The sequence below is a fragment of the Protopterus annectens genome, chromosome 3.part0 (assembly GCF_019279795.1).
Source record: "Protopterus annectens isolate FY-2018-M chromosome 3.part0, PAN1.0, whole genome shotgun sequence".
NCBI lineage: Eukaryota > Metazoa > Chordata > Ceratodontiformes > Protopteridae > Protopterus > Protopterus annectens.
The window spans coordinates 1,238,650,282-1,238,671,918 of record NC_056731.1 but is presented as its reverse complement, the minus strand read 5'-3'; positions in this window follow the sequence as shown (position 1 = coordinate 1,238,671,918).

Sequence of the window (21,637 nt, the reverse complement as noted above, 5' to 3'; positions counted from 1 at the left end):
CCGAAAACACAATTCACCGAAACACATTTCACCGAAAGTTGTAGATGGCCTTTACCCCACTGTAGTGCAACCCTGGAGTTAGTATACATAGTAAGGGGGGTGTGGGGGGCATTATTATTGTCAGAGAACTGTAATATATTGCAATTACATGTATCCATGTATATAATTCAAAATATTTAAAATATGTGGGGGGCTATACCCCCCACACCCCCCTACTATATATACTAACTCCAGGGTTGCATTACAGTGGGGAAACGGCCATATACAACTTTCAGTGAAATGTGTTTCAGTGAATTGTGTTTTCGGTGAAATGTGCTTTCGGTAAAAAGTGCACGATCAAATGTGTTTCAGTGAATAGTAGTAGATCTATCTATATATATATATATATATATATATATATATATTGGTATATAGCTATTTGACAATACATAGCTATAGATATAATATGCATGTGAGAGAGAGAGGTAGTGACAGATGGATATGTATACACACAGTATTTGTCTGTATGTATAGACATTTATATATGACACGTCATTTTGATGAAGGAGCAAAAGTGTCTGGATATGCCCAGTAGAACTGTCAGTACTTATAAAGTGACTCAAAGCCACACCTACCTGTACTTTAGTCTGGGATTTTGTATGTTTCAGACATTAACATCCACCCTTTTTCTGCAGTACTGCACTTCACTTAAAATGTCCATGGCATTCCCCAGTTATGTGCTAAACTTAATATGTGACTGAGGTTGGTAATGTTATACCACCAACAGACTGACAGTCTGCATACTGCTCAACTGTCCTGATGTTCACAGAATGTCCTGAGGTTTGCCTCATATGTTTGGTTTGTTCCTCATACATTTGTAGACTTCTGGTGAATTATTGAATATTGACATTATTACATTATACTAAAGGAAACATTTGTGTTTCAGACTTTATATCTTTCAGAAAATATGTAATAATGCAACACCTTTAATTCCAACAACTTTCTAGGTTTATGGGAACAATATTTAAAATCTGTCTCTATGTGTGAGCCTTTGTCACCCCAATCTTTCTGGCTTTGTCCAGATTTCTTGCACTAAGAGGTTGAGAAGTATGACTGTCTGTGAAAACACCAACATAGTACTACCTCACATGCAAATGATGCCAGTAATTCCAGATTAGAACCATCAGCACTATCACCCATGCCAGCTTCCCTAGTCCACTGAGCCACACAGTTCATCAGACAGAGAGGAGTCATTCATCACACAATCAACACCATAAATATGAATATTGTTCTCCTGCCTGAAGAGCGACATACAATGTGTAAGCGATACCTATATTACAGCCCTGAGATTACCCTGTCCACTGATATACCATTGCTGATTTTCTGTTAAAGCAGTTATATGGGTACACTGCTGTGTTGGGGTTGGGGGAACAACAGCACATGATCAGCTTGGGATGACAGTTGTCCACATATCATGTGTGGCCACTGTTTAACATCTCCCTTGCCTGATGTTGTGAATATTCCAACCATGAGGCCTAGTGAATATTAAAGAACCCATACTATTTGATTGGGTATCTGTAGTCCCATGTGAATGTTACGTCTGTTCAAATAGCCCACTATATTTCCTTGCATAACAGCAGCGGACCATACATACAATTCCATATTATAGTAATCCTAACAATTAATGTGTATGTTAGAGATTTACTTTGTGAATGCAGCAGCTGACTGACCTGTAGTTCATGGCTGACTCTGTGTGATGGAAGCAGTACACACCCAACAGCTATTTTAATATACGTATATGAGTAGGATTAAGGTGTCAGTACCTAGGGCCCTAGGTTGTCAGTGAATGTGCTATGTGTTGTCGCTTAGTCAATGTCAGGGTGCACTAGGCTCACCTATGTCTGTCTACAAGGACATCATCAGGGAGGTCTTCCTCTGAGTCCTCCTGTGAGTGTGGCTGTGGTGACTTAGGCACTGGTAGGGCTGTGTATCCCTTCCCTATGATGATCCTTCTGCAGCTGTTTCCTCAGGATCATATTGTGTAGCATGGCACATACAGTGAACATATGTGCACATCTGGCTGGAGATTACTGCAGGGCTCCACCTGATATATTGAGGCACTAGAACTGTAACTTCAGCAGCCCAAACACATGCTCTATGATGTTCCGAGTTTGTGCATGTGCCTCATTATGGCATTTTTCAGTGGGTGTGTGTGTGCATTTCTGATGGGTGTCATCATACACAGTTCCAGGGTATAGTCAGCATCCCCCAGTAAATGGCCATGTGGGATGCCCCCCCTAACAAACATCTGGTACAGCTGTGATGCATGACAGATATGGGAGTCATGATAACTGCCAGGGCTGCCAGCACACACATTCATGATAATGCCCTGGGCATTGCACATGACCTGGCAGTTGATGGAGTGGTACCCCTTCCAGTTGAAATAGATTCCACCCTCCTCATCAACTGGTGCCTTGATGTATACATGAGTGCAGTCTATGGCACCCAGTACCCCAGGGTAGTGTGCTACATGGTAGAAGTATTGCATATTGCTGGCCCTTGCCTCAGGGATGAGGGGAAAATAAATGTGCTCAGTGGCATGTAGTAGCATGGCATCCAGGAACTGGTGGAGTACCCTGGATGCTGATGCCTGCGAGACTCCCATCATGTTCCCAGTTGGTCTTCGAAAGGTACCTGTGGCTATTACCTGAGCTACATATACCTTTGTTTCCACTGGGATGGGTTCTCCTTTGTTGGCTCTGGGTCTGAGTTGAGGGCAGCAGATCTCAGTGAGTTCTTGTAGTATGTCCCTGTCCACCCTGTAGCACTCTACAATCTCCAGCTCATGTAGCTCCTGGAAGATTACCTTGGGCCTGAACACGCTTCTGCTTCTCTGCCTAGACCTATTTTTATCATCATCAGCAGCATTGACTTCAGCATCTAGCACATACAGATGTAGCAGACCTGCAGCAGCCTCTAGCCTTCTTTCAGTTAAAATTCCCAAGTCTGTACTCCAATGGTATGGGGGAAAATCAGATTGTATGGTGAATACACACTTTATAGTTCTCTACTGAAAGTGCTGCCTGTGTGATTGGCATCTATGATGCATTGTACCTGCCTAGTATATCATTAGCATCATTTATATATATATATATATATATATATATATATATATATATATATATACATATTATTTTTTTTTTAACATGTTTTCTGTAACTTTTTTGACACACAGGAGATAGTTTTGCTCATATCTGTGTGTGGTATGCCATTTCTGTCCATCTATCTACTTTTTACAGCCCCTTTTGTCTGTCTACATTCCTTTACATGAAATTTTACATGCACACTATGGACATTGACACAAGGTCTGCAGGGCTGCCTATCTGCTTGCTGGATTGGCCTGCCTGCCTCATTTGCATGTGATTCACCTGCTTATGAGGTGATCTGCAGGCCACAGAACTTCCCCTGTTGGCGAGTGTATGCATGCCGCCCAGCATTGCTTACTGGATCGCAAACCTGCTTACTTTTATGCAAACAGCATGGCACAATGCCTACACAGTAAAAAAGACCATGTAGGCTTTATTAAATTCCACCCACAATTTCTCCACAAAAATGTTTTTCAGTTACTTTACACAGCTTTTAAACTGACAGGAAAAAAGAGCACTCCAGTTCAAAAGCACAACACAGTCTCATGATAGTCCATTAAAATACAAAATTAAAATAACTTTCCTGAAAAGGAAGGAAAGTTATAAAACACAAATAATATTTAGAAAATGAGGGATTCACCCTCAAAGGAAAGTCATCTGTCCAGCAAAGGAGATGCACCAAGCTGACCATCTATCTTTGAAAGCCTTAGAGGAGTAGAATCTTTGGCCGCAGTAAAGGTCTGAAGAGCATGCTGTCCAAACTTGTCTTTAGTCAGTTCAGCTTGAACTGTCTGATAGTTTAGGCATGTGGAAGGTGCCATGAAGCTCAGAAAGTTTGCCGGCTGTTATTTCCTTGGCAGGGTAAAACTCATATAGCTAAGGCAGCAGTGATCAATATGATGAACATTGATTATACCTTTTTAAAATGCATGACCTTAGGACTTTATCTTGACAAAACTGATAGAGAAGGACAAAGTTGTTCATGTAAAAAAAACAAAAAAAACCCCAATATTGTAGGTATAGTTAATACAGATTTAAAGTACAAAATCAAATGTACAGATATGTGTGTGTACGTGCACTCGCATGTCTGTGTTTCTCTTTTTAACTACACTGGCCAGTGCAAATGTCCCTGAAATTAAAAAAAAAAATATTTCTAATGCATTATCTCAAAAGCAAGGATCATTTTTCTTTTCATGTTTTCTGCTTTTGTGCTTACATGAAAGTGCTACTAATTTCTTCAGTTCTTACATTCTTTTGTTTTCGAGTTTACAAGGGAAATTAAATTTGTCAAGCTGCCATACATCATTTCTACAGCAGTACAGTATTCCTTCTGTGTGTCAAGCACAAAACAAAAGCATTTTGTGAAAAATTGCTAAAGAAGTAATGATTTTTGTCCTCAACTCTTTGTTTTCCCTTTCAATAAAGAAGGCGACATGTGCCATAAATGATATATTATTGTTTAGGTACACCTCTTGTACAAGAAAGCATAACCAAAACCTGAATCACAGCAGAGAAACTATGGTTTATTGGCAGTTTGATTCTGATGAGAATACAAAGGTCTGTAGATTATAAATGCTTTTAGGTCAACATGTGATTTGCTCCAACTTTTTATTCTAGTACGCAGGGGTTTCACATATACATCAAGCCATTAGACAGGTTAGAATATGTGCAACTCAACATGACCTCCCTGGTGCCTTTAAACAATTTAAAACACAGAATCCCGGGTTGAGGTTTGTGTTGTTGAAAAGTGTTCTTGCTGAAACTTTTCTGTCAATATGATATGACACAATTTGACATAATTAGAACTAAGCAATGCACTGAATCCCCAGAAGAGAGATCTAACATAAACCTATTGCCTATGCACTGTTGACCTAGCCATCTTCCATTTCTTCATTCCATCTCTCTTGCTTCTTTCTCATTCTCTTTCTGTCTCTCTCTCATTGCCTCTCTAATGCTCTTTAGCTTGTTTTTATTGATGTTTTCAAATGTAAATGTAAAAATGAATGCATGTATCTCTCTCTCTCTCTCTCTATATATATATATATATATATATATATACATACACGCACTTATGTATGTATGTATATGCATATATATTTGCATACCTTCCTACATGCATATATTTGAGTGGGTAATTATGAATTCAGACTTGACAAATTACTGAATGTCTGTTTATTTCTGACTTCAGCTATAATAACAGAATGAACCTTCACTGCTCATTAGTAAATTCATGTTTGTAGCTTTAATGTTCTTAGATTTAACATGCCTCTTTTTTAACATTCTGCAATCTACATTGCACTATGAAAATATGACAAGTAACATGGGTTTGCCACCAAAATTCAAATATGCCTTCCACTACTGATGCCCTACATCTTACCATGCAAATCTTATGAATTCAGTACTTTATACCCACTGTATACCAATGCTATGCTATAATTCAGCACCTTTGCTGTGGCTTCAAAAGGGACGCACAGTCAAAAGTAATGCATTGAGCTCAAAGATTTTGTGATATTTGCATGCCAGCTTTCCCTCTTAGGTAATTCTTAAATTACAGACTAGTCTATTTCAAACTTCTGCAAAAATAAGCTGTATCTCAGGATAAGACTCGCAAAATTCACTGTAATAGACTTTTTCCCTTCGTTATTTTTTCCATCTGTTATATCTCTGACCCATGTCTCCTGCTGCCAATGTGGCTTCACCTCTCCCGTCAGTAACAAAAGATTTCTTTACCATACCATATCCTGCAAGAAACTCCAGTTACTGGCATTGTGTTTTTTCTTTCATTTCTCCTCTTTGAATATTCTTCAATGAATTTGTCAATATTTTCTTTGCTGTTGAAACTCACACTGCTCCATCCACTTGAATTAAACCCATGATAATAGATTGCTTATTCAAGCAGCTATTTTAACGCATTCATTTTGTCAGCCAAAGTTTTGATTATACAAGCCACATGAAAAGTCACGCATTGTTTTTATAAAAAAAGAATAGTATTAAATGGAAAAGTATAGCAGCAGTCATACCTGCTGCAGTCTCTTCTTTTGTCCTGCAGACATGTAGCCGTGCTATTACTTGTCTTAGCAATCTCTCACCTGCTGGCATTTCCCTACTTTGTCTTTTCTTTCTTAAAAATTGTAGTATTTGAAGCTAAGGGTAAGCAGAAGTCTTCAGCCTTGAAGGATATGGATACATGTGCTGAACCTGTGCTCTTTTATAGCAGACCAGATGTCAGTCTGTGCAACAAAGTAAAGAAACACCGGCATCTGCCTTCAGTTTCTGAGGTGTCTGCCAGTGCTGTGAATGCTCCAGTCAAAAAGTGGTTCTGCAGGGCATTGAGTCTCCTGTCACTGGTTCTCCTATCTTTTACCTATGCTTTTTGAATGGACTACTTCATTCTTTCTCTAATCTCCACTGTATCAGGCAAACCGATGAGGGTTGTAACAGTGTCATCAGTTCATAGGCAAAGTACTAGGCTAGATGCCCTTGTTGGCCATTTTAAGCCTAGCCAATTTCCCCTTCAGTGGTAAGAATCAAACCCTGTATCTTGTGCCTCTAAGGTAAACACCATAATCATTATAGCATCTCATAATATCATTTCCAAGAACCCCAAGACTGGGTTCCTACTTCCCTTATTGTGAACCTTGATTATGGAGTGCTAGAGAAGGTAGTTGTTCTGGTGCAGCAGCAGTTGGCTGGAGTCTATGTACCTACATTTTCCCAATTTTGAGTTATTGTATCCATCTCTTTGGACTCCTAGGCTTTAATATCTTCCTGCTTAGCATACATTTTTATGGCTCTGACTCCCTTGAAGTCAATGCTGGCAGGTGTGCAGTCATTGCTGATGGTCAAACTTTGTACCAGCTTATTCAGCTTCTTCAATGCCAATTGTTTTATTTTTGGTGGGATCATCAGTCTTGACATTGCAGCTGACCTTTCCCATTGCCATCTTGGTCAAAGAGTCACATCGGTGTTAACATTTTCCCCTTCAACATTGATAAAAGTGCTCATATTTCCAGTTTTGTAGATAGATTATTGGGTCTCTGGCTTCATGGTCAAGTTTGATTCAATTGTAAGCTCCATACTTTTAGCATTCTACTCTTCAGGTAGTCCCAGTCACTCATCTTGCCTTTGCTCCAACTTCTCCGTGAGTGTAGCCTCTTCTGCTACCTCACCTACCAACCAACTTTCAAGGAAGAAGACTAGAATCAAGGTTTTGCAGAGAGTCTATTCTTTTACTTTTGAGAACAGATGTTCCTCATGTTTGTCATTGGATTCATTTCTGAAGTCACTGATGATGGCCAGGTGCAAGATGAAGCATTCTAATTCCCTTTCTGAGTCACCAACTTCTAGTGTGGAAAAAGACAATCCCCGGGATTCAATAATCCATTTTTTCAGTGCAGGAATAGTGCAGCTGCTCATGCACAGAATATGGCCACCGAGCAATCCAGTAAACAAGGCTGGGGGCCTGCATGAGCCTGCCAGCACTATTTTGGCATAGACACCACTGAATAATGCTAATTACCTCATTTGCTGGGGAAAACCATGCAGATGAGGTGAATTAGTGATTCAGTAAACAGGCAGGCATCCATGCCAGAACAGCGTGAGGTGCAGAAATATACTAACTGAGTACATTTCTGCAAAAATCAAAACGGAGGCATGACAGCTCAAAGTAAAGCATGTATTATAACCATTAGGCATGCCAATGGCCAAAAATATGGCCATTGGCATAGAAAGTGCTGAAAAAATATGAAAATCAAATTTTATTTTTTTGGCCGATTTCAGCTCTTTAAGCATAGGGCAGTGGTGCCCAAATGGGATTGTGCCAAAAATAAAATAAAAAAATGTGAAAAGACAATTTTAAGTGAAATCTGCATTTTGCCATTATAGTGTATGGCATGCAGAATCAAAACAATAACAAGTAACACTGGTTGCTAAAGAGGAAGGCTGTGGCATAGTGGTATAACCAGGAACTAAGGCAGTGGGGTATGCAAATGAGCAAATTTAACTGAATCACTAAATTGGAGACCATTCTCTGGCTGCACCTAACCATGTTGGAGCTATAAGGCAGTGGTGTAAGCAGGATAAGCAGCTGACATGAAAAGGGGGTGTGTCATGCTTGGTGTAAGCACATTGGAGCTCCATGGCTCCCAATCGAGCTTAGCTAAGCACAGCTAATCAAGGGGGTGTGTCTGAGGCTGTATTGACTTATTCCATGAAATGAAGAGCATGTTCATGTCCAGGGGAGAGTAATTTCAAAGTGTTTACTTTTAGCTAAATGGGTTTGCGCAATACACACTGAGTCTAAACAAAACAACAACAAAAAGAAACCCTGGAAATAGCAGAACTGTTTACATTTGGGCAGCAGGTTTGCATGGCGTGCCCCGGGGCTTAAAAGGGGCGGAAATGGGAAGGGAAAACAAAAAAAAAGGGAAATAGCAGAATAAAAGCGATCAAGTACAAATAAAATAGCAGGGAGGTGGAATGTATCATATCCAACCAATAATACAGGCAGCATCTGCAACACAACAGTATAAACTGTACAAACAACTTTCAGTCTGATTTTTCCCGCAAACTCTGCACCATTGGTGTACACACTCAAGGAAACTTTAACTGACAAAATGTTAGGGGCTGCTATCACTTTGATACATCAGTATGTGCTAGAGGCTGAAGGTGGTGAGGAAGAAAATGCTGGCAACCACCCCAGACTGAGGAGGAGGAGAACAGTGTTCAGACCCATGGTAACCTACCAGAGGCTACATGATCTGGAGATAGTAGAGTGCTACAGGGTGGACAGGGACATACTTCAGCAACTCATCAAACTGTGCCAGCCTCATCTCAGACCCAGAGCCAACAGAGGGGAACCCATCCCAGTAGATACCAAGGTATGTGTAGCCTTAAGAATACTAGCTACAGGTACTTTCCCAAGACCTACTGGGGACATCATGGGGGTCTCACAGGCATCTGCATCCAGGGTACTCCACCAGATCCTGGATGCCATGTTACCACATGCCTGTGAGCACATTTGCTTCCCCAGCACCCATGAGGAGAGGACAAGCAATATGCGCCTCTTCCACCATGTACCAGACTACCCGATGGTACTGGGTGCCATAGACTGCATGCACATTCACATCAAAGCATCACCCAGTGAGCAGGGTAAGGTCAACCTAAACCACAAGGGCTTCCACTCCATCAACTGCCAGGTCATGAGCAATGCCCAGGGCATTATCATTAATGTGTGTGCTGGCAGCCCTGGAAGCTATCATGACTCCCACATCTGGCATTCCTCACAGCTGTATCAAGAATTTGCCAGGGGGGACATCCCGTATAGCCATCTGATGGGGGATGCTGGCTATGCACTGCAGCCATGGATGATGACACCCATCAGAAATGCACACACACCAACTCAAGAATGTGATAATGAGACACAGGCACAAACCAGGATCATTATAAAGAATGTGTTTGGGATGCTCAAGTCACAGTCCTGCTGCCTTGACATATCTGGTGGACCTTTGCAGTACTCTGTCGCTGCATGTGCACACATGTTCATAGTATGCATCATGCTACACAATATGATCCTGTGGAAACAGCTGCAGCAGAAAAAGCATGGGGAAGGGCCACACAGCCCCCCTGGTGGAGGAACCTCCTCAGCCAGCTCATGTAGACAGATGGAAGCATGCCCAGTATGCCCTGGCCTTGGCAAAGAGACAATGCATAGCACACACACACTGACACTGTCTGTACCCAGATACCCACACCTCTCTCCAACTCACACACACAGTAAAATGGATGACATGCACATCACACTACCTGTGACTTACCATGTATAGGCAGTGTACTGCATCCATCAGACATAGGCAGCCCTCAAGCACTGTCCTCACAACTGCTGCAGATACAAGGTAAGTCAGACTTCTTAACAATAAATGAATGTACTTGTATGTTCTGGTAGCATATGTATGGTATTGCTGCATGCATGCAAGGGTATGGGCTGGCCTACTGGGATAGCAGCAGACAACTGACATATATGTGGGACACCAGAAAATGTTTGCTCAATACTGGCCTCCCCACACTATGCAGTAGTACCTAAGGTGACAAATACCACTGCAGTATATGTGGTGGACCAACTAACTGGAGGGGTCATAGGTCACAGACATGGATGTCAGTGTGGGATGCCATACTCACCCCTCAGCCTCACCCAGCAAATCAGCTGTAGAAAACCATAAAGAAATGTCTGGCAAAGGCCCACAAATAACAAATGTATTCACAGTAGTTTCCAGCGGTGAGTTTTTTTCATGACATCTTGACTTGTTTGTCCTTTTGCCTGGTTCTTTGTTTCACTTAAAAGGCCCACAAATGGCAACAATGATAAAATACCCCCTATAGACTTACTCAGTGATAGCACAGCAGGTCCTGCAGTTGCAGTAAGGCTCTGAAGGGTAAGAAGTCTGAAGGTCAAATGTATGCCATTACAATCTGACCTGTGGTCTTTAGTGATATGCCTCTAATGTCCAAGACAGGGAACAATACTATGCTAAATGGAACCAAAATGTAAAACAAATAACAACACAGTCTGTGTAAATGTGTAAAGTTGACATGTGTGCCCCCCCCACCCATATTCCTATAGAAATGCAGTGACATGTATGTTTGCAGTGAAGTAGCAGCAGAGCACAGATTGCCAGGGCTGTCCCAATCCACATGATAACTTGTCCACAACATGCAGGGGTCAATGAGCTATGTATATGTGCGGTTAATACTGTCAGGATTTGGTCAGCACTTACTCCTGGCTGTTGTGTTGTAGTGGCCTAGGTGCAGTGCTGTCTTTGACAGGGCCATGTTCCAAGAACTGCAGTGCCAACTATTATGCATGTCGGCTACACCTATGGTAGGAGATGTACACACTGTCCAGATGTCAGTATCTGTTAATGCAAGAAATCTGTACAGGTCATGGGCAGGGGGCCACACGTATGGACAGTACACAGCTTGGAGTAACCTACACAGTGCCTACCATACCTCTCAACTGTACAGACCTATTGCAGAATGTCAAGAGGTTTGCATCATAATTGTGATCTGTTTAACATGAAATAGTGGTTGCCTGGCAATTCATTGGCAAACCAAGCAGACTAAAGTCAGAAAATAATGACAAATTGTAGTGTCAGAAAGCATACCCTATAGAAACATGCATGCTAATGCAAAACCTATTACTGAATCACCTTTCTAGGTTTGTAAGGCCAATACTTAAAAATGGTCCATACATTTAGGGCTCTGTCCCCCAATCACTTATGGCTTTGTCCAGATGTCTGGCTCTCAGAAGTGGAGAGGTATGGTGCCTAGTAGGACAGCAGGTACCTGAAGTTCAGTGTACTGCCAGTGTATAAAAGGTTACCACCTGTCTGTGTCAGCACTGACAACATGTCAGTGGCCAACAGCCATACCCCTGGAATGACACAGGTTTTCACAGAAGGAGCACAAGTATGCCTTGTATATCTGTTCTGCTTGTCCTAACATTGCAAAACAAGAAAGGGTCATGTCAAAACAGCAATGGCAGACAGTGGGGAAGCAGACATCAAACCCATATGAGCAAACAAGCGATTACCAAAACGGTCTCCCAACTGTATATGTTTGGCAGAACATTATTAACACCCTGTCCCCATGTGTGGGCCTTTGTCTGACTGTCATATTTGGGCCTGTGCAGGTGTCAGTCTGTGATGGTATGACAGCTAGGCCCGCATGTAGCCTCATAATAACATATAGCAACACAAACCATTTAAGGAGCACAGCAAATGGAGTGATGCAATAATGGACAACCTGCTAAATAGGTACACTCAGAGGTGTGAAGTCCATAACCTTGTGTACGATGTAAAGCCATGTACCCCACCAACATCAGAATTACAAATACATAACAGCAGCAACTGTGGCCAAAGCCTGAGACTGGACTACAGAAGGACAAAGGGACACACATAAGGGGAAGGGGAACCACTGGCCAGACAAATTGAGAATGTGCACACCAGATCAGATTGTGCAGTAACATAGGTGCCATGCAGTGTAAGGAGTCAGTAAACATCACCTGCAAATACACAGCACGCACCCATGTAAGTGGAGGTCTGCAACAAAAGAAAACCACAAAAATGGACAACTCAGAGGCAAAATCACATGAGAACCCAACAAATCTTCACACCACAGACCATGTAGACTCCACACACAAGGCTCTTGCAAACGCTAAGGCCTTATCCCAAATCCCAAACACCTACCCTACACAGGTAGGCTAACAACACTGTCCCTCTACCCTATTCCATGCAGACTCTGCTGAGATGACCCCTGTCTGGCATACAAATCAATCCAGACCTTGCCTTGATGGGACTGTTGCACATCTGGAACTCAAGGCCCACTCCATCAACCTGTATGAGCAGCATCAACATGGGCTGTGATATCAATACAGCTTGCTGGCATGACAGATATGTGTGCCAGACACTCCCCCATCTGTGGACTACATTCCCTGTCAACAGCAAGCCAAGTACCTCAATACCCCTAGTGATGTGATCCCTGTATAAATGCATGGACACATAGAATACAGACTTCTGATCCCACCTGTGTCCTTGCTGGACAGGGGCTCTGTGTACTGACATGTCTTAACATGGGCTATGCATACGTCTGCATGGGTTATAAGGGCTTCAGGACCAATACCCTACTAACATCATAGCAAACCACCAACCTATACACAATTGTCTCAGTGGTTCACCACATTACTCTGTACTGCTCTGCCACTGGCATACCTGGAAGTCACAGTGCTATGTGGAATATACTACACATATAATGGACATGTCTGCACAGTATAATGCACTCTGTACCCACACCCATACCTCCTAACCTCTGACAACAAGACATCTCGACAAGGTCATAAATAAAATTGGGACAAAGGAACAATGATAGGCACATGTTGTAAATATTGCCCTTACATACTGAGAAAGTTGGTAGGATGAGAGGTTTTGCATTAGCAGGAATTGTCTGAAGGTTATGAAGTCTGAAACACTAATGTCCGTCATTAATTTGTAACATCAGTCTTCAATTATATGCAACTAACTTGCCATAAAAACACAAGTTTGTGTAGACTGGATGAAACTTCTAGCAAACACCTGGACAATCTGCCAAAAAATGTGCAGCTGAGAGGTATGGCCACACCAGGATACGACTTTTCAAGTAAGAAGGATACCACACAAGCAGGAAATCCCCAGCCAGTATATCATCAAGTTGCTGGACTGTTTACATAGCTTCGTCAGTCAACCAGCTGTAACCACACCTCTCAACTGGCCTTTTTGAGCAAGAATGTATATAGCCGGATTCACAATATTGGTCTGTGCATCATACATCTTGTATTCCTCTGATAAAGCACTGTGATGATCTGAAGATGTCTATCACTAGGTAATGACACAATACATCCCAGTGTCAGACTCTAGATATGTCAGAAAATGTCTGCCAAAACAAACCCAATATCCCTAGGACAGTCCTGTTTACTTCTGAGAGGTATGGCTGTAGCGCAAAAAAACCCAGACCAGAGTACAACTATCGCTGGAATGGAGTCCCACTCTCACTATAGAAGGTCACATTGGGCATGCTCCTATACTTAGAGAATCACAGGCCCACATCGGACTATATGACTGTATATATATATATATATATATATATCTTTGCATACCAACAGCTATGTACATCTTAACTGTCCCTACACACACCCATCAGACAGAATTACCCTCAGTTAGCTGTAGGTGGTTTATATATGGTATATCTGCATCTGTTGCATGTGATACACAGACATATATATGGGCAACAGATAACAATATGTCAAGCATACACACACATGGATGTGGGGAAGTGAGAGACGGACAGTGATAGGGAGAGAGAGAGAGACACACACACACACACACACACAGGGGGACACACATGGAGTGAGTCACACACACAGATACCATGAATGACATAGAGTGATGTCCTGCTGCAGACAGTGGCATACCAGTCATAACCAGTCGCATGTGCCAGAATGCAGGTGAGCTCCATTGTGTTGTACTGAGGTAGGGGTTATAATATCACATCGCCTGCCTGTGTGTGTGTGTGTGTGTGTGTGTGTGTGTGTGTGTGTGTGTGTGTGTGCATGTGTATGTCTGTAGGTCGAAGTATTCATAGGTTCATAGGTTAGTACTAGGCTAACTACCCTTGTGGGCCATTTTAAGCCTAGCCAATTACCCCATGTGAGAATCAAACCCTGCACCTTGTCTCTGTAAGGTAAACACCTTAACCATTATGCCATCCTTAGGAGGCTGTTCCCACTCAATACATTTCGCATTGCCCTACTTCACAAGATCTGTTGCTGTCATTCACGTTAGAAGTACAATTAGACAACTATCAGCTTTATAAGCTCTGTAACGTGTCCAATAACTGCATAACACTATAGTACAAATAACTAGATAGGTAACAGTTCTAATCTAATTTCTGGCAAATGTGAGGGTATGTGTGTGAGAGTGAGTGTGTGTTTGTTTGTTTGTAGGTGAAACAGTTTTAGGCCATTCCAACACAGTACACTTCCCAGTGCCCCATGTTAGCAGTCCTGCTGATGTCATTCCCCTTAGAAGTACCTTTGCACAGCAGTAGCCCTATAAGCTCCATGTCTCAATTGGCAGGGGTTCCATTCCCAGTTCTGTCAAGTGTGTGTGTGTGTGTGTGTGTGTGTGTGTGTGTGTGTGTGTGTGTGTGTGCGCGCGCGCATTTGTGTGTGTATAAGTGTGTGTACAAATGTGTTTAAGTGTGTATGTTTATAGGATGATGTATTTTGAATACTTTCCTACCCACAACACTTCCCAGTAGCCTACTTTAGCAGTCCTCCTGATGTCATTGCTCTTAGAAGTACCTTTGTACAGCACTCAACCGTATAAGATCTGTGGCGCATGTAACAGTATAGTACTGATAACTAGATTGGCAGGGGTTCTACACTCAGTTGGGGCAAATGTGTGTGTGTGTGTGTGTGTGTGTGTGTGTGTTTATGTGTGTGTGTGTGTGTGTGTGTGTGTGTGTGTGTGTGTGTGTGTGTGTGTGTGTGTGTGTGTGAGTGTGTGAAGGTGTTTGAAAGTATGTTTGCAGGGTAATGTATTTTTATGCCCTTTCCTCCCAATATATTTCCCATTGCCATACTTTACAAGGGCTCTTGATGAAATCACCTTAGACATACCTTGCGACACTGTTAAATCCTATGTGCTCATTGGCATGTGTGAGAACTGCTTAACACTGCAGTATACATAACTAGATAGGGGTTATAATCTCAATACTGGCAACTGTGATACTGTGTGTGTGTGTGTGTGTGTGTGTGTGTGTGTGTGTGTGTGTGTGTGTGTGTGTGTGTGTGTGTGTGTGTGTGTGTGTGGGTAATACCATTTTGAGGTGTGTACCACCCAGTATACATCCCATTGCCCTACTTTACAAGGCCTGCTGATGTCATTCACCTTAGATGTACTTGCATACACTTCTCAGCTATCTAAGTTCTATGGTGTGTGCCATAACTGTGTAATACTAGAGTGGAAATAGATAGGTAGGGGTTCTAATCTCATCACCGACAACTATAGTAGTGTGTATGTGAAGCATATCCCTTGTGGCTGTTGTGTGTATAGGTTATACCATTTTAATACCTGTTGACCCCCTACCCTTGACATTACTGTCATGACCCGGTTAATGGCATTTACCTCACTTGGACCGTGTAACACTATAGAGTCCATACCAGTCATCTGTATAGATGTACATGGGATATCCACATGTTTGCAACCTATATGTGGTCTGTGTCCCCTGATAATGAGCATTCCTGTGATATCATTGCCAAATATGTCACAGTTACCATACTGACACACATGCCAGCATCAGAAATCGTACCTCACTGACACATCATGCTGATACAAAGTCTGTTACACTATCACTTGTGCAAGTATGTAGGAGCATGCAGACAAGACCAATCTCTATGTCTGTTGGGTTATCCCACCATCCCTGAAGGCATTCGCAAGATTGTCTGTTGTAAGAGGTCATGTGATATGTCCCAGGCATATAATGTAGGTTGAGCAGGTCATGTGCAGGCAGCTCTATAGTACATACAAGTGGATATGTAGGGTTACTAATATGTCTATTGGCAACTGTGTATGCGTTTCTGTATGTACAGCCCTTGTGGTGGTTTTCAGTGTGTGTATGTGATGGCTGTACCATTTTGTGTGCCTCTTCCACCCTGTGAACTCCCCCATTCCAACCTAGTTTCAGCCCATACAGATGTCATCCACCATACAACCACAGTTTCACAGTTTCTAACACCAAGCCACTGTGGTTCAATGGTAATATCACTATGTAGTGTACATTAATATATGGGTAGGTCATCTACTCTAATAGGTGTCATCTCTGTGTGTGTCTCAAATCATGTCCCCATGCAGCAGTGTGCGTGTGTGTGTGTGTGTGTGTGTGTGTGTGTGTGTGTGTGTGTGTGTGTGTGTGTGTGTGTGTGTGATGGCTCTAACATGTTAAGGACCTGTGAACCCACCAGTGCCAATCCTAACAGCCCCTGCAATTTCAACCACTTCAGTAGTAGTGGCAGACATTTCCACGCTGCAGTACTGCTGTTTTATCTGTGCTATGTATCTAGCTCTATTGTTTGTAAGACTGTGCAGGTAGGGGCTATGCTCAGCCCTTCGTCAGCTGCCCCATGTACAGGACTATGACTCTGTGTGCACTACCAGCATGAGAGGCCAGACATATACATGAGACAGCAGACACACATGCTGGTGATTATCAGGTTAGACTAAGACAGGCTGACCTGTGTCAGGAATACATACCCCAAACCTGTCATACACAGTACCAGGCAAACCCTCATCAACTGCATGACAGTTGAGTGGATGTGACAGAAATGGTAGGGGCAACAGGTGCTGATAGATGAATCTGTTGCAGTAAAAGTAATTGACTAAGCTGGTGAGGGACCTAGTGCCTGTACTCAAGTAACCTCCTCTGTATCTGTGAGCCTGCAGTTCTACAGAACACCCAGGTGATATATATGCAGGCTGGGTGGCTGTATCAAGGTTATGTATGCAAGGCAACACTGTCTGCCACAATTGCCCCTCACACAGTGTTGCATGTAAACACACCTGGTAAACATATACATATACAGCTGTACCTTGGCAATGAAAAGGTCACTGTGTTTCCACTCCGCCTTATTCACCATTGCTACTGGCAGCAGACCCACAGCCTGCAGACACACAAACACCTGGAACACAACCAAAATACAGTATGTGACACTACAGTCAGTTGGCAGTACTAACAGCAATAGTGCATCATGGCTAACAAGGTACATGCACCTAGATGTGTACCCATAACTACTGCCAACAGACAGCACCTTACACAGCATGACATTGCTACACTGTTCTATAGTCACCCTGTGCATCAGACCCATATGAGCATATTAGTGCATCGATGGTATGGATAACAGGGTAGTGGCACACATTTTTATCACATGCACAGGGTGTGGTGTTGGATTGCCAGAGGCCTAAGCTGGCCCATATGGCTGACATCATGTGTGTGTGTGTGTGTGTGTGTGTGTGTGTGTGTGTGTGTGTGTGTGTGTGTGTGTGTGTGTGTGAGTGTGTGTCTCTGGAGGGGTGATGTTCAACTAGGCCATGCAGAGCAGCTGTGCATGTATGGTGGTGACTGGCCATTGATAGGGATGTGTGAGTATTTGTCTGCTCACCATCACGTGATGTGGATGCCTGACATAGGGCTATGTTGGACAGCCATGGACCGTACAAAGCAGAATGCATTGTTCACCATTTCCTGGCAGGCAGGAGGTAACTGGTTCAGCCAGAAGTATCACTGGCACCACCAGGCCCAAGGACTGATGCAGCACTTCTCCCTGATGGTGACTGCTGTCTACTGGACCTGCATCCCTTTTGGGACAGGCCAGGACAATCAGTCTATGGCCTGCTCCAGCATCGTGTGGACAGCACCCTCTCTTTGGTAGTGCTGTTGGTATTGCCACTACAGGACTGTGAATGTGCATGGCCATGTGGGCTCACAGCTGATCATGTTGCTAACCTATGTCCACCTGCCTAATACCCTACTCCCACCACATGCTCAAGCACAGACATTGCACAGTCGAGCAATGACAATGTCTCATCCCACTGTCTATCCACGACATTGGCAAGATGATGTATGGCATCACAAATGCGGTGGAGGTTGTCACTCACGGCAGGGAGCACTGAATTCATGACCCTGAGTATCTGTTTGGTGTTGCAGCCAGTGCACACCTGTGCCTCCATGATGGACCATAACATGCATCTGATGACACCTGCCATGGCACTTATGACAGGGGCTTGATGGGCAGCAGTCCTCTGTCGAGCACCCCTGTCCATCTGCCTGTGTGTGACCTCGCCTGCTGTCTGCCTATGACTGGTGTCTACATTCACACTCACCATACTCAACACACAAGCCTGTTCTATGCCACCACCCTTAACCTGTCCATTATCCATGACTACTGGGGACTGAGCATGTGTGGACATACTGACTGTGTGCGAGGACATGTTGGATGAAAATGGGATACCAAACAATGGCATGGATCCAGGCACTGACAACCCCACCTGTGCCTCACTATGACCACCATCATCATGGGAGTCCACTAAGACACTGACATCAGGTTGTGATGGGGAGGGACACCAACCCCTGTGTTCACCTGTGAGGGGAACACAACATATGTAAATTAATATCCTGCAGTATTATGTTTGCTGATATATATATATATATATATATATATATATATATATATATATATACACACACACACACACACACACACACACACACACACACACACACACACACACACACACACACACACACACGCACACACACACACACACACACACACACACACACACACACACACACACTCCTGGTACAGTCTGGCACAACTGTGATACCTATGGACCCTTCAGGGCAGACCTTATGGTAGTTCTGCCTGCCACATTCCATGTCTTATACTGCTACTGTCAGGCCCACAACAAAGGGTGACAAATCCTACTGTTTGATGGGCCTAGTAACAGAATGGTAATTGTGGCCAAGACCAAGGCTATTGGAGTGAGCTATACAGTGTCACCAAGTGCATATGCATGTACTGTAAGAGCCGACTTACTGCTATACAGATCACATGCAATGACAAGGTGTAATGATATGTGATGATAACTGATGTAGGGACAAGACTATTCACTATCACTGCAGTACCTACATAGTTCAGACTCAAAGAGATTCATTTCAGACAGAATTGCAGAACAGTCTGCAATACATACATGAAACATGTAAAGTACTAGCTGCATAGCCTGATAAGATGATACCAGGCTATTGGTCCTGATGCCCTCATAAGCCTGACCCAAACTTTCGCTCATGCCCCTTCCAAGCCAGCACTTGTTTTCCCTGCCCAGCTGGGACACAAGGGAGATCCCAGGGGTGTGTCATCCATTTCCCATGCAGTCGTCCAGCTTCTTCTTCAAGAGGGCTATACACATACTCTGCTAGACATGGGGAGGAAGTATATTTTAAAGACAGTGTATTGTGTGTGACACTACACTATCTTGCCAACAAGTACTATAAATGTCACAGACCAGGTGAGGGCCTTGCGTGTGTGATGCATGAGTGTGGTTTGTCTTACAGATATGCAGAAATGCCATCAAGGCTGGTTTAGACATGCCAGACACAAATCACCTATGATCAGTCTGTATGAGACTGAGTACAAGGACAGGACTTTCAGCCTACCTATATAGGAAAGGTGTTGCAGACCCTGGATTTGTCTGGTCAGGAACCTCTGCGGTCTCTGCAACTGCTGCATTTGCTTGGTAAGGTACATGCCAAATGAGCCATTGTGCTTGGTATTGCATCTGATAAGGGTGGAGTACAGGGATGTTTTGGCCTCCTGGTTCCTGGATGGCATACCGTTATTTGTGAAGGGGGCCATGTAGACAGCCTTCCATACAATGGTGCCCACACAGTGGGAAACTGTCAGGTTGCTACCAGCCTTGGTGCACAAGTCACCTCATGCCTGATTGCATGTTCAGTACATTATTACTGTCATAATTAGTGTGGATGACAACTGCCACAGCAAAGAGAATGATGATCTCTTGGCATTCAGTTTGTGGCAATGCTTCTTGCACCAGTCATTAATTGGGTGAGGGCCTCTTGGGGGATGCTCACATCAGTAAGGAAATGTAAGATAGTGGCCAGCTTGCAAGCATCTGTAAACCTCGTCAGCCACAGACCACTACATTTGTCCTGTACCTCAGATACGTATATCTCAAACAGTAGAGCCACCCAGACTGATCCTTGGGATACACCACTTTGGATGAGTCTACTACTAGAAGTGGTTCCACATCTTTGACCGGGTGGGTACTATCATTCAGCCAGTTAGCTACCCATCTGGTAACATACAGTTTGATGCCTAGCTGTATAGGCATATGTATCCTGGCCACCTGGGGATTATTGTGAGTGAATTGTGCTAGGTTAAGGTAGGCATTGTTCACCATCTTCCCCTCATCCTTTTGTTTGTTGACCACTGAAGAAAATTCAACCAGGTGTAACAGGCCTGATCTTCCTTTGACAATACAACACTGTGTGGGATAAGGCATTTTGAGGTTGCCAATGTCCCTTTTCATAATGTCCTTGATATTGCCTTCCATGTTCTTGCAGAGCAGGCTAGTTAGGCTGATTTGCATATGATTGGCTGGGTTGATGGTTTGCTCCACCTTTATGTATAGGGATGACAGTGGCTGTTCTCTGTGGAAATGGGATGACACCGGTGCTCAAGCTTTGGTTGACTACAGTGTGTAATGGATCTGAGATCTCATGCCTGTGTTCATGTAGGATGTAGCCAGGGATGGTATCAGGCCTATGGAGACTTCTGTGTGTTGCTTTTGAGAGGGCATTATGGACCTGCTTCCTGATGATGAGGGGAAGAGGGGCAGGTGCTGTGCATGCACATGTGTACCAATGGGGGGACGGGGGGTGATGTTTACACTTCAGTTATCTGCAGCTGGTTGCCTATATCTATGCCATATGTTTATGTGGTATTATTGACCACCACTACAGAGCAGATTTGTGTGTTGCCTCTGGGATTGCAGACATATGTGTGGAAGGCCTAGTGATTGGCCTTGGTGGATGTGTCCAATTTGTACTCAAAGATAGCCTTTGGTTAATTCACCTGTGACCTTATTTGCTTGTGCAGGTCAAGGTGACATTGCTTCCAATAAGGCATCTGTTCCTTCTTGGCCCTGTCCAGCAATTATTTCTAACTATTATGGTATTTGTGTATTGCTGCTGTCCATCACAGATATTTACCCTACCTTGAGGGAGATGATGTTGTCCTGTCAGGTATTTCTGAGTCCATACAGCTATGTAGGTGCCCATATAGTATTGTGGTTTGGGCCTGGACACTACTGCTAGTTCCAACTGATGGGATGCTGGCTGTGAAGCTA